This window comes from Otolemur garnettii, unplaced genomic scaffold (assembly GCF_000181295.1).
Source record: "Otolemur garnettii isolate 467f Iridium unplaced genomic scaffold, OtoGar3 scaffold00164, whole genome shotgun sequence".
Taxonomy (NCBI): Eukaryota; Metazoa; Chordata; class Mammalia; order Primates; family Galagidae; genus Otolemur; species Otolemur garnettii.
This window is the reverse complement of record NW_003852559.1, coordinates 2,670,888-2,684,304: the sequence shown is the minus strand read 5'-3', so window position 1 is coordinate 2,684,304 and position 13,417 is coordinate 2,670,888. Positions and strand designations below refer to the sequence as shown.

Sequence of the window (13,417 nt, the reverse complement as noted above, 5' to 3'; positions counted from 1 at the left end):
TGAGGTAGAAAGACACATATGCAAACATTTTCTCTTTCCAATTAAATTTTCATTTTTTTATACCCTTACACGTACCTCTCTAATTCAAATGTATGGTGAAGAACTCAGTCGAACTGCCTCAAGCCGAAGCATATTGGATTTGTCTGTCAATCCGTAATGTACAGGGCATCTCAACGCTGTCTGCTATTTCTCTTTTTTTCTAACAACTTCTCATATCACTATTTCAAAAACATACTTACAAAGGAGATAAACAAAATTAATTCCTACAGCTCCTACGTCCTGAATGTTTATTATTTGCTTTAACCTCTTGAAATCCAAGAATCAGATATAATGGAGAAACATCATAATAAGACGGTAGTGAATATACTCTGGGATGTTTATGAAGCCTGTTTTCAGACAAATTGAGAGAGAAATCATCCATTTTACTCCCCAAATGAATCTCTCTTGTACTACATGGCACGAGGCCAAGCTATAAAATGATGTTTTAATGTTGCAAGCTAGATCAAAGAAACACCTTAATGATATTTGGTCCTGCCTGAATATTATGAGATCGCTTTGAAGGCTTAACACAAATTGTTCGACAATCTGATGATTGCCTGTATTTCCCCATTAAGGTGGAACAAAACCACAGTTATTTCGATAATTGAAGCTAAGCCTATAGATAAGAATATGTTTTTACTGCCAAACAGTCATCACCCAAGGCTTGTAATTAACTATATACCTTATGCTCAGCACATAATAATTTAAAATAGTTTGTACATAGAGAAAAAGCTATTTTTGAAGACAAAGTATTTAGAAATTAGAAAGAAATTATAGAAAATAATGGGAACGGGTATTTTTTTCAGCTAAGAAATTACTTTTGTTTTAGTAAAGACGGGATAAAATAGAGTTTTCCCTTCAGCAGGGATAGTGTAAATCATTGCCTATTATACTAAGAAAATAATCTCTTTCTCTTCTACAGTGTGTTTTAAATGACTGTTGATGTGCAAGGCGCTGTATCCAGGCAGGGGGAGACAAAGCCAGCCAGGGATGGAAGCAGCCTGCAAGGAGGTAAGAACCCAGCATTCAGTCTCCTGATTCCAAATCTTGCTATTTTTTGCTAGGCCAAACACCCTGTATTTTTAATCAAGGCACTTTATAATTTGATTATATAGAAGACCAATGAAAATACAGAATTTACTGTATATTTATCATAATAAACAAAAAATTAATTTTGAAAACCAAAGAATTGATCTGCAAATTATCCCAAATATTGCCCCTAAAGTCACCATCCATAGGGAAAATGGGAAATCGTAGCTAAAGTGCCTTTATTTACACCATATTCATTATGAAATTTTACAAAAAATACTTACAAAATATTCCCTACATATTGGTCACCTCTGTCAAATTTCATAATAGGCATGTTGTAAATAAAGGTACATTTAGCTACAATTTCCCATTTTTCCATTTTTCCCATATATGGCAACATTAGAGGCAACTTTTGTGACACCCTGCAGGAATAAATGTTCATTTTTATAGACTCCCATAATGGCATACTCTATGTTCCCAAGAACACTCCAATTCAGGGGCTCTCAAGGGTGGTCTCAGGCAGTTGACATCCGCATCACCTGGGAACTTGCTGCAGTGCCAATTCTCTCGTCCTACCTCCCAATGTCCTGAATCAGAAACTCTGAGGGTGAGGCAACCCATGATTTAATAAAGCTGCCAGGGAAACTGAGGCACATGCACACTAAAGCGTGAGAATCACGGCCCCCGTCTGGTCCCTTAAACATTAAACTGGTGTTTCTACAAAGGAGATTCTCATACTCCTAATTCAATCTCATTTACTTCTCACAGGCAATGTTTGCAAGGAGCATCAGAAGCAGGGAAAGTTCATCTTCCTGTGGCTTTTCAGTAGCTTGACACCCCTTCCACTTCCCTTTTTCCCAACCAATCATTTTGCTGAGATTTTTATGTTTGCTGTATTTTCACTTTAACATCTCTTGAGACAAGCAAAGCTGGAGTACATTTCCTTGGGCTGAGTTAGCACTTCCTGGCTAGGATATGATTTCTGTTAAATCCTCGCCCCATTACCTTTGAACAGCTTAACAACATCATTAATTACTATAAGTCAAAGCTGAAGGTTTTCAAAGAAATTGTAATACTTACACTTAATGGCTGTTTCAGGTCAGAAATACTGATGTGTCCTTTATAATACTTGTACCTTTTTAATACTTGTCATAATAGAATAATATATGGCTTTAATTTTGACATTGAAAAATAGAAGAAAATTCTGAAAATCGAAATGAGTTTCCCAAACATCTTTTGTAATCAGCATGCTTCACTCACAAGCATTCAAGATGAAGGACAAAAACCTATCTAGACATACAAATAATTTTTAACTTATATGAATTAAAAGTTAATAAATTATATGAGTTACATAAGTTAGTAAATTTCCACATCACCAGGAGTTGCTATTCAATGCCTTTTATTTAAGGGACTAAAAACAAAGCTGAATTATTTCAATGGATAAAAGTACATTTCTTTCTTCCTTTTTTAAAAATTATTTCTATAGGTATTTCTTTTACAGGCCGATGCTTCTTTTTGTATTTGAAGCTGGGACTCTAATAAAAATATTTCACATTATCTCAGGGTTTCTCAGAGGCTTGCAGAAGTCTGAGCCTCTTCCATTTTTTGAGATTCTTGGTATTTACATAAGCAATAATAATAGAAATGCCAAACATAGTTACGAAAACTGTGGTATATCCCAAAAGTTTAAACTAAAGCTAACCCATCTATCATATTAAAAAATTCTGCACAAGCCCTTTTGGAGATGACTGAATTTGAAGTACTTCCCAAACATGAGGCATTAAACCAGACGGTCACTCCACCCCTTCCTGGGCATTGCCACAGGTCCTTTGCTGTCTATAACGAGATATCTCTCTGGAGGGAAAAATTTTCCCTGATCTTACTCTTTCTGAATTAGGGAAAGAAGAGAGGACAGGAGGGCTACCGGGGCCAGGCTGACTGCTTGTCTGTCCTCTTCTTACCTCTCTGCTGGGCAGGCAGCCCAGCAATGAAAGGAAATATAGGCAGCCTGCCAGTCTACCATGATACTGGCTCACACGTCATGTGTGTTCTGATGGGAGCTTCTGGAACAGGGTTGTAACGTTTGACTATCTCTTGGGGAAAGCTAGCATAACCCTAAGCTGACTGTCCTTCCAGAAGGATGATTAGAAGTAGCAGTAGTTAGTGAAGGTAGCAACTCTCCCAAGAGTAATGGGAAATTTGATTACGTCTCTGATCCAATTCACCTGAAGGAAACCTCAAAATAGCTGTAAAATCACTAAACATTTTGTAGAAAAGGTTATCTGGGTTTTTTTGTTGTTGTTAGGTTTGCTTCTGGTCAGGTAAGATAGAAAAAAATTAAAAAGTAATGCCATTTCTGAACCTACTCATAGACCCTAAAACATTTAGCAATTTATAGATTCGTGAATCTTGTCCATTCTCCAAAATCATATAGAAAACCGTGCCCCCCATCCCTGTTATCAATGTATTATAAGCAACTAAAGGGCTGAAAAAGTTCCTGTTTTTCCCCTCAATATTGTTGTATCCCCAGAGCCATTTAATAGGTGTTCAAGTTTAATAGGTGTTCAATAATGTTTTGATGACTAAAAAGATGAATGTGTCAATGTTCCTAAGATGTGGCACACTTTCTTGGATAAGGAATAAATAGAAATAAATGTAGCTCCTTAAAATTCCTACAAGGCACAAGCCTTCCAGGGGAGAGTCTAATGAAAAAACAAGATAAATAAAATCAATCTAATGTATATCATCTAGACAAAGAATTATACCACCCTGACATTTTTCTAGGTTTCCAGAAGAGCAATGGCTTCAGTCACTTGTGTAGGCTCTCTGTGCATAGAACAAAAAGAGGATACAAATTCTCGACTTAATTTAAAAATTCCAGCTGAGGACATTGTGATCTACATGAAGGTCTTGTTATAAGAATCTAAAAGCGCTCATAAAGTTAGTAAACAACAGAAAGTTTTATTTCTGTATCATCTGGATCTCGTCAGTTCCAATGGTCAGAAAATGAAACCCAAGCTGCCTTAAGGCAAAAACGAATTTATTGATTAATGCGTGAACATGTCTAGAGGTAGAACCCGGGTCAGCCATAGCTGGTTTCAGAGCTCAAAAATCTCCACGTGGGCTCCAGCTCCCAGGTTTGCCTCTATAGGTCTTAGCTGCATTTTCAGAGTTCACAGGATGACATTCTGCAACGTCCAGTAGAAGACAGTCCACTTCCTAACAACGGAGGCACAGAAGTGAAGGGAGGAAGGGGAAAGGGGAAAGGGCAGGGGAAAGGGAAAACTCCCAGAACGCTGCCGCCTTGTCTCTGCTTGGCCAGACTTGGGTCACATACCCATCCCAGCTGCCAGGAGGTCCTCATAGCACCACTGGCCAGACCTAAGTACTGAGTTAACCAGCAAGTGAGAATGGCGGCTGACACGTCCTGAAACAAATGGGTTGAAGAGTGAGGTAAGGGTTGGTTCCTGCAAAACAAACGGGTATTTTGTCCTCCAGAGTCACTGCTGAGAAGCAAAAGCACAGATGTCCACCGCGAGCTATCATTAGCGGACCCCACTTATTAGAACTCTCATATGTTATGTTAGTGGAACCAAATGAGAACTTAAAAAAAAAAAAACCGGGATTTAATAAAACCGTAGTTTTGCAGGGTGTAATCTCACACCTTGAATCCAAATGTCTTTCCAGTCGCTGGCCTTCCACTTATCTTCAGGGGCTGGAACACATGGCCTTTCAAAGCTGGCGAATAGAGGGAACTCTCCCAGCCTCGCAGCCACCCGCTGCGCTCTGCCCTGTCCAGTGCCAACAGCCGGAGCGTGACCAGAGGGGACCGCGCGGGTGCGCCCCACCTTCCAGCTTCGCCTCCGGGACCGGTGCCCGTTTCCCCCGCCGCACAACCCGGCTTGTCCACGGCGGCCCCTACCGACCCACCCACAGAGGCGGTCGGCACTGGCAGGCTGGGCTGAACCCTCTGGTCTCCTAAGCCGAAGTCCGGGCATCCAGACGGGCAGGGCCGGCCGGGGAGGGAAGCCGGCCGATGGAGGCGTCTCCCGGCTCCGGCCCCGGCTCCGGCTCCCGCCCCTTCCCCGGGCGAGCGCGCGCGGGCCTGGAGCGGGGAGGCGGCGGCGCCCGCCCCGGGAGGCGGTGGCGAGGGCGGCGGCGCGGCCGGGCGGGTCCCGGAGCCGCGGATCGTGTCGGAGCGAGCGCAGGAGTCCCCCGCGCGCTCGCGGCGCTCGCCCTGCAGCCGCCGCCCGACCGGCCCGCGTCGCCGCCGTCTGCGTCCCCGGAAGCCCGGGCGCGCGGGGGGAGGGCGGCTCGCGAGTCGTCCCTGCCGGACCCCGGACGCCGCGGAGCCCCCAAGCGCCTCCCGGACGGCGGGGCCACCTGGGGTGGCCGCCGAGGCCCAGGACCCCGGGAAAGAGGACGCCCGCGGAGCGCTGCAGCCCCAGGTAACCGCGGCGGAGGAAGGGGCCGCTGGTCCTCGCCCAGAAACCTGAGCCGGGCGACTGACACCGGACTCTAAAGGTGGCCCACGGGCAGGACAAGTTTCTCTCGCCTTGAAATGAAGGGGTCCTGCACCCCGTTTTATTTAACCAGCCCCTTTTCTCCTGTTTTAAATAAGTTTATTTAGACAATGGAGAAAAAAAAAATACAGTCTCCTGGGTGACTAGGTTTGTAAATATAATCCTGAAAGTTTTGCAGAGTGTGGTTATTTGCTTATGCGCATTTATTAACCTGTTAACTCTTCAGCTAGTCAGAACATTGACATTTAAAATATTCTTTGAGGAACATTACAAGTTTGCCGTTGCGTTCGCGCGTCCTGTTATTTATCAGCTCAGTTAGCATCTGTCTTCCTGAAGTGGTACCAAAGCCGGTCCCTCGGCGACGGGGCTTGCATGTGACACTCTTGCCCTCTAGTGCCTCACCAGCTTGGTAGCAGTTTGATGGCTAATATTAATAAAATGTTATGTAACACGAGAGTACTGGGCCGGGACTGGTGTTGCTGCCACTTGTAAAGCCAAAAGCCTCCGCCGATGGTGGCAGATGCTACTGTTTCCGTTTCTTTTCCATCCATTGAAAGTTTCTCCAGCATTTCCAGCCCTTTGAACTTTAATTCCAGGTAAGTGTATTTATTTAATTACACTATACACTAATGCCCCATTCATAAATGTAGGGGCTTTTAGTAAGAGATAACAACTTTGTTTCCAATTAATTTAAAAATTTCAGGATTGAACAAGTGCTTCGTCTTATTCTTGAAGAAAAAAATACAGAGTATTTTGATTAAAATAAGTGAACAAAGGACTATCTTATCATCCAGGGGAAATTTTAAAGCTGCTTTATCCTAAGGAGATAGTCCTATAGTACCTTACAGTTGTTTGAGATCTTCACCACCAACTTAGAATTATCCTGCCACAGATTTGCTAAGCAGAGCGCGGCTGTTGCCTTGACAGAATTTTGGAAGCAACATCAGAGATTTAAAGTAACTACCTGCCCATCCACACAGTAATCATCCAAAACAAAGCTTTCTATTTGATGTAGTTTATTTTACACACATTATTTAAAATTGTAGAATTAATAAAATTAAATGTCACTCGAAATAATCAGCCTCAGTATTAAATGTAGAAGCTTTAAATGAAAAAGAGAATAGATGTATCTTCTGTTTAATGGATTCACTTTAGGGGGTGCAGGGAACAACCAACTTACATTCTAGGAGCTTTGTCTGTATCGTTTTTCCACCTAGTTTTTCTAATATGTGGGCACTATTTAAGACCCAAAGTCATTGAAAGTGGGAAATATTTCTATATGATTTATAAACATATGGGGACACAGCAACATATTAATCTGTAAGAGTTTTGAAAAACACTTCACAACAATGGAAACAGCTGCATTCTTAGTCGTATATTAAAGCACAAATCAAATATTGAGGCATGTTGCAAACTCATCTGAGACCTACTCTTTTTTTTTTTTTTTTTTTTTTTTTTTTTTGAAAATACCATATTACCCGCTAGTGAACAATGCTGTTCACCACAAGAGAGCAGAATGATAGGGAGGAGACTGTCTCAAATATCTGATATTTAGCTGAAGGAAATGTTCTATTTTCTACAACCATAGTTCATGTCAATATTTATACTTGAGAGGAATATTTCAAAAATATATTGGAAAGAGACTCCTTTTAAAATAATACTGAATGTATAAAGAGGCTCACTCTACCAACCACTTTCTATCTTTTTGCTTCTCTAGTTAACATAATATCTGTCATGTCTATGATATTGTTACTATCTTCCTTACGGTCTTGATAGTAAAGCACGAGGCTTATTTCTTTGTCTAAATAAATGTTCATTTTTAAACTAACATCAGTTCATTTTCTTCCTAGTCTTTAATAATGAAGGATTCTCCTGGTACTATACTGTTTCAAATAAAACAAAACTTTTATCTCTGCAGAAATTTCATAGAGTTTAGTTTGAATGCATTATAGTATACCTTCTCTAATACATTTTCTTAAGAAAATTATTTCTGAACATGGCAGAAGTACAGAGTTATTTTTGGTATAACTGAAAGATTTGTTGAAAAAATAGATAGTAATAACAAAAAAAAAAAAAGACAACCAGACATTAGAGGTTCTTTTTCTGAACCATATATTCTGCTGAAGAATTTCTTCTAAGCTAGAATCTGAGTATTTAATGGTTGACTTGTCATTTCACAATTTTAAATCCATAAAGAAATTATCAATTTTTCTTTTAGTTCAAGGAATCTGATTATATGACTTCTTTGAAACCTGACTGAGTCTTAGGTGCTCTTTGATGCAGCTTTTAAACTGAAACATGCATCTACTGAGGTATCAAATACATTTTTCAAAGCTATATTTAAATATTTTGTTGTTTGTATGGACTGTAAAAATCAGAGAAATAGAATTGACGATAAAAACACTGTTCTCAACTAGATGAATGCCTCGTAGACATTAGGGAAATATCCCTTGTAGACATTGCTTAGTAGACAACAGGGGAAAAAAGTGGAAGTTCCCTTTCCCTGTGCTGTGGCTATTGGAAATGAGCATTCACATTGAAATGCATGAACTCTCAACACCTGTCCAGATTGGGGATGCTTCCAGGCCCCCAAGTTAATTGCCTACATTATAATTAGTCTGAACAATGCTCAAAATTATTTTATCTCTAAAGTTTTTCTTAGCAAAGAATCAGTTTTAGAATTTGTTTGTTTGTATGTTTGTTTGCCTTTAATAAAAACGATATCCTCAGGCACCTGGATATCACAGTGAGAAAATTATCCTTTCAAGATACTCTAAACATTTGTCATAAATTTCATGTAAGTTACATGGCTGGAAAAGAAGTATTCAGGGCCCACTACAATTAATTAATGTCTATAATAAGTCGCTGTACAAAACTGCCTACAAATTACTGATGGCTATAACTCTTGCCAAACTAGAGCTTATAAGTCAACTATGGTGGTCTTATCCTAAAACATTGAAGCATCTCGGTGATGCTACATGCTACTTACATTTCAATTTTTATCATTCTGTTTGATTACAATATTTGAAAATAACATGAAAGGAGATCTCTATTCTAGGCCTGGCTCTGGAGGGGAAAGAGTGGCCTTGGACAGCTCCCTTGCAGACTCTGGAGCTAGATTTCTTCATTTGTGAAGTGAGCATCTCAGAGATCATTTCTTCTCCTGCTTGTTGTCCGACATTGTAGAAAATTCCCTGGCAGGTAGGACAAATAGACATGGCAAAAGCATACAAATGCATATGAAAAAAGCATTAGAGAATAATACAGAAATTCCTGATAGGTGCTATTGTCTAGATTTTTACTGGTAAAGATGTAAGTGATTAAAATAACAATGAACACTTATAGAATGGTTACCTTGTACCAGAGACTGTTCTAAGCACTTTACGTTTTAACTTATAACTCTGGTAATCTCCACAAAGATTCTTTGAGGTATATCCTGTTTTCATTTCACAAATGAGGAAATTGAGATGCTGAGAGGTTACCTACCTGCTTAAGACCACAACCTGGGCAAATGATGGAGCTGTATTTAGTTTGAGTCTGGCTCCACTGTGCAATTCTTTAACCATTAGATTGTGTTGTCTTCCTATAGGTTTTCAAATATTTATGCTTGAAATGCCTCTTGAGCTAATGGAGATAATCCATCTCTAGCACTTCTACTCTGGCATGTGAGATAATCATCCAGTAACCAAAAGCTATTTACTAAGTACCTACTTTTATGCCAGACATAAAGCAGTGCCTGGTACTTTCCCTAGTGAGGTATATACAGTCTGGTTTAGGTGATTTCATTCTCCTCTTCTGATACCCTAGTTGAGATGGCTGTCACTTATTCCATGAGGTTTCCAAGGTAGCAGAAGAAGAATTTATCTGACTTCACTGACGTACCATAGAATAGAGACTAATAGAGCCAGGACTTCCAGCCTCTTGGGGACTCCTTATCAGATTTCTCCATTGCTCCTTCTGTTCTTGTTCCATCCTCTTCTCTCTGCAGATTGGCTGCCTTTCCTTCTTATTCATCTACTTTCCCAAATACATAGTCAACAACTTTACATCTTATGGTCCAGGCAACCAATATCCACAATTCTGATGAAAGACAAAGGTAATAAGGCTTGTATTAGATCTTCAAAGCTGCACTGACGGTACTCATAGTGCCTTGTTGTTAGGCAGTGATGTGTGCATTGTGGGTCAACCTAAGAGCATGGGGAGATATTTGCCCCCTTAAGTCAGACAGCAAGAACAAACAGCAAACAGCCGTAGAGTGGGTTTTCTTCCCTTGCCCCACTGGATGGTGTAACACTGAGGGAGGTGAACAAAACGTATTCTTCCCTTCATAATTTCTAAATAGAAGAGGGAGGGACCCTTGCAATAGAAAGTCACGTTCCATTTCATCTACCAAACAAAGCTAATGCCAAGTGCAGCTTTTCTCCCGTCCATCTTTTAAAAAATGCAATTCTAAAGGCAGAGCATATTCTTGGTGGTACTCCATGCAAATCAGCTTCTGAGTTGCCTACCCCAGCAGGGTTCAGTTAACATGACACAGTTAACCACGTTCTTTCCTGAAGAAAAGCGTCTTCTTTGCCGATTTTTAATGTTACCAAATTACTTTTAGCAAGTTCACATAATGCATTTGAGACATCCAAATAGATTTTTCAGCACTACAAAATAGGGTTTTGTAGTTCATTCCTTTTTGAGAAAGAGGAATATTGTCAAGATCTTTTAAATATCTTTCATTTATGTTAGAACCTGAAGCTCTTCAGTTATTAATACTCATTTTCCAGATGGTAATCTTTTTTCACATTTCTTATACTGCCAACTCGAACATGATTCTGTTTCATTTAGAAATTGATTTTTACTTTGGGATGATGGTGGGTGTTCCTGGAAGAGAAGAGATGGGTTACATTGACAAGTAAGCACTTCCTCTCGCAGATATGGCAGTATTTTGTGAAAGGAACGTTTGAGTATATTTGCTTTTTCACTGTGTCTGTGGAATTGTCTGGGATCCCCCAAACTAATTTCTCCCTCTGCCTTTTGTTAATAGTAAATAATTCATGTTTCTTTGGTGGAGAGTCTTTTTAAAAAAAAAAAAAAAAAACAGATGTATTGCAAAGCTCTTCTCTTCACACCAAATTCTGGGAAGTCTCAGGATGGGAAAGATAGGTAGTTGAGTAAAATTCAGTGAAAGGCGCATTCTGGGTGTGCTTGATTTATAACTCTGATCAAGATGGTTGCTGCGCCTCACAATGTTTATATCATCGCCTTGACTGTTTGAGGCCAAAGTGACTGATGGAGAAGTCTGTGGAAGATGGTTTGACTTGAGCACTGCCCTGGTTTATGAATGCAGCTGCTATTTGTAAAATGTAGTAGAGGCCTTTTTATCCACTCATTCAACAAGTATCCCATGGGCTGTTCTTATTCCAAGTACTGTGTGAATATAGAGGTGAACAGGACAAAAAGTTACAGAAGATCTCATGACTAATTATAACTGTGGAACATGCTACAGAGATGAAGTGTGGATGTGAGAATGTGTAACAGAGAGGTCTGACAGATTAGAGAAGATTTCTGTGAGAAAGGGACATTTATACTTAGAAGTGTAGAATTTGGGAGATGAAGCCAGAAGAAGAAGGGGGGAAAAAAACCTACAGACAAAGAAAACAGCAGGTGGGAAGATATGAGACAGTCATGGAGGAAACTAGTTTCATACACCTGGAACTTAAAGGAGAGTGTATCTTCTAACCAGGCCTGAGAGGTAAGAGTGGGCAGCTTACCCTATAGGGTCTCATGGGACATATGTAGGTATTCGAGTTTTTATCAGCAAGTAAAATAAGCAGCCACCGATGGGTTTCCAGCTGGAAAGAAATAGTCAGAGCTCCACTTTGATGCTGCATTGAGAAAAGTGTAGAAGGAGCCAAGAGCGTTTGCGGTGAGATTAGTTGTTGCAGTAATTCAAGTGAGTAATGCTGTCTGGATAGGGGGAAAGTGCACCAGCTCGAGTGAGTTTGGGGAAACAGCAATGAGAGGGTGTGGGTTCCTATAGATCAGCAGGGAGAAACTAGAAGAAGTTGTCAAGGATGAACCACTAGATGATTGTGGGATGATGGAGATGGTTTTAGGAGGAAGTTCATAAATTTGATTTGGGAATGCTGGGTTTGCTTGTGACATGATTCTGGTGGAGCCCAACAGTGGCTGGTGTATAATAAGAAAAGGCACCGTTCATGGGAGTTGTTGTTGCTAGTATATCAACTTGATAGTTCAATTTCAAGTCCTAGACCTCAGGGGGGGAATGTCTGAGTCACAAATAAATATTTGGAATTTACTAGACTATGGCAGTAATGAAAGCCCAGGAGCTCCTCAAAGGAAAGGGGGAGGAATGGGAGGAAACCCAAGGGCCGGGTGCTGGTTTTGCCTCTCATGGAGCCTCTTCCTTTGCTCTAAGACCCATCTGGCTTTAGATCCCGGCACTAAGCCTGGACTTCTGTGCTTCCCACACTGCTTCTCAGGCTGTAATGCTGTGGCTGCCCCCATATGAACCATTGGTGCCCTTTCACTGGCCATCTTCAGAATAGTTTTCACATTTCATGTGTTACGTCTACAATCTTCACCACTGTCATAATGCTGGGTAAATTTTATTTGTTCATTGTATGTGCCAATCACTATTTTAAGTACTTTTAATAGTGTATTTCATAATCCTGATTTAAACTCTTTTAAGTTGGTACCACAGCATACCATTTTCCTGGTATGGAAATACAGGAAACTGCATTATCTAAAGGTAATAGCTGTCCCATATCAATTTTCTATTTGTTCCTAGCATTGGAAGGGATGTGTTGTAGTAGTCTTCCCAGGTGTATGATGTCTTTGATACAAGTTGTCAGATTTCAAATTTCAGGGCAGCCACTACCAGCTGTGACATCTTAGGCAGGTACTCAGCTTTGTCAAAAGGGTCCGACGAAGTGTTGGTGCATAGCCAATGTTCATTAACGTTGGCTGTGTTCCCATTGCTGTTTTACCTCCTATAAGGTGTCATTTCCTTCAGAGGAAATCCTGATGGTGGTATTTATAACCTATCCAACCTTGTAACTCTTCTGTACCTGGAATAAACTCGGCTTATTCCAGAATGCCTGCTAAGTGGTGTGTTGATTATCTAAATTTCACATGCAGTTTCCCCGTCATTTACCAGTTGAACAGGGAGCAGAGTGCAACCACCACCATCATCTCTATACTACTCATAAAGGCAGCTGTGTCCATGGAAACTTTTGGACATGCAGGCCAGTGCGCTTGCCCTTTAGTTATTCAGAGAGCCTTGACCATGCAAAAGTCTGCAATTTTCAAAGCCTTTTTGTGAAAGCACTTCAACAACACAGTCATCACCATACTGAAGTGTCCATTTGTTAATCTCATTGGCCTTTAAAATGTTTTTATCCAGTTTCTCATTTGAAAGATTACTGGAAATAACATGAGCCCTATATCCTTAGAGATTTCAATCTAACAAAGAAGAGAGACATTAAAAAAAAAACTTTGTTAATAATATTTGTAATAGTTGTGATACAGTCTTCAAAGGGTGTCGGGTCTAAAGGGGGAAGAATAGAGTCAGTGAGGGAAGGGTTTCCTGAGGAATTAGTTTCCTGTGGCATGTTGAGATTTGTCTATGGTCCATCAATTTCGAAGATTTTCTTGACTTTTTATTTGTCTCCATCCCACTGTTTTGTAGAACATGGTGCGTCTTCTATCTCACCATGCGTCATTTCATCATTCTCCCTAATTCAATCTGAAGTGCATACAGGCAGTCCCCAAGTTACAAACATATGCCTGACATATGACTCACACAAATGGAG

The 13,417-nt window shown here is 40.4% G+C and overlaps 1 protein-coding gene across 1 annotated transcript in view; it reads left to right on the top strand.

Annotated features, from left to right (window-relative positions):
- The first annotated feature begins 5,938 nt into the window (after positions 1-5,938).
- The window catches only part of NDST3 (N-deacetylase and N-sulfotransferase 3), a 180,756-nt gene continuing 173,277 nt past the window's right edge, over positions 5,939-13,417 (top strand). Inside the window, exon 1 of the mRNA XM_003800067.2 lies at positions 5,939-6,187. The gene's annotated coding sequence lies outside the window, so the exon portion shown is untranslated. The remainder of the gene's footprint in view (positions 6,188-13,417) is intronic.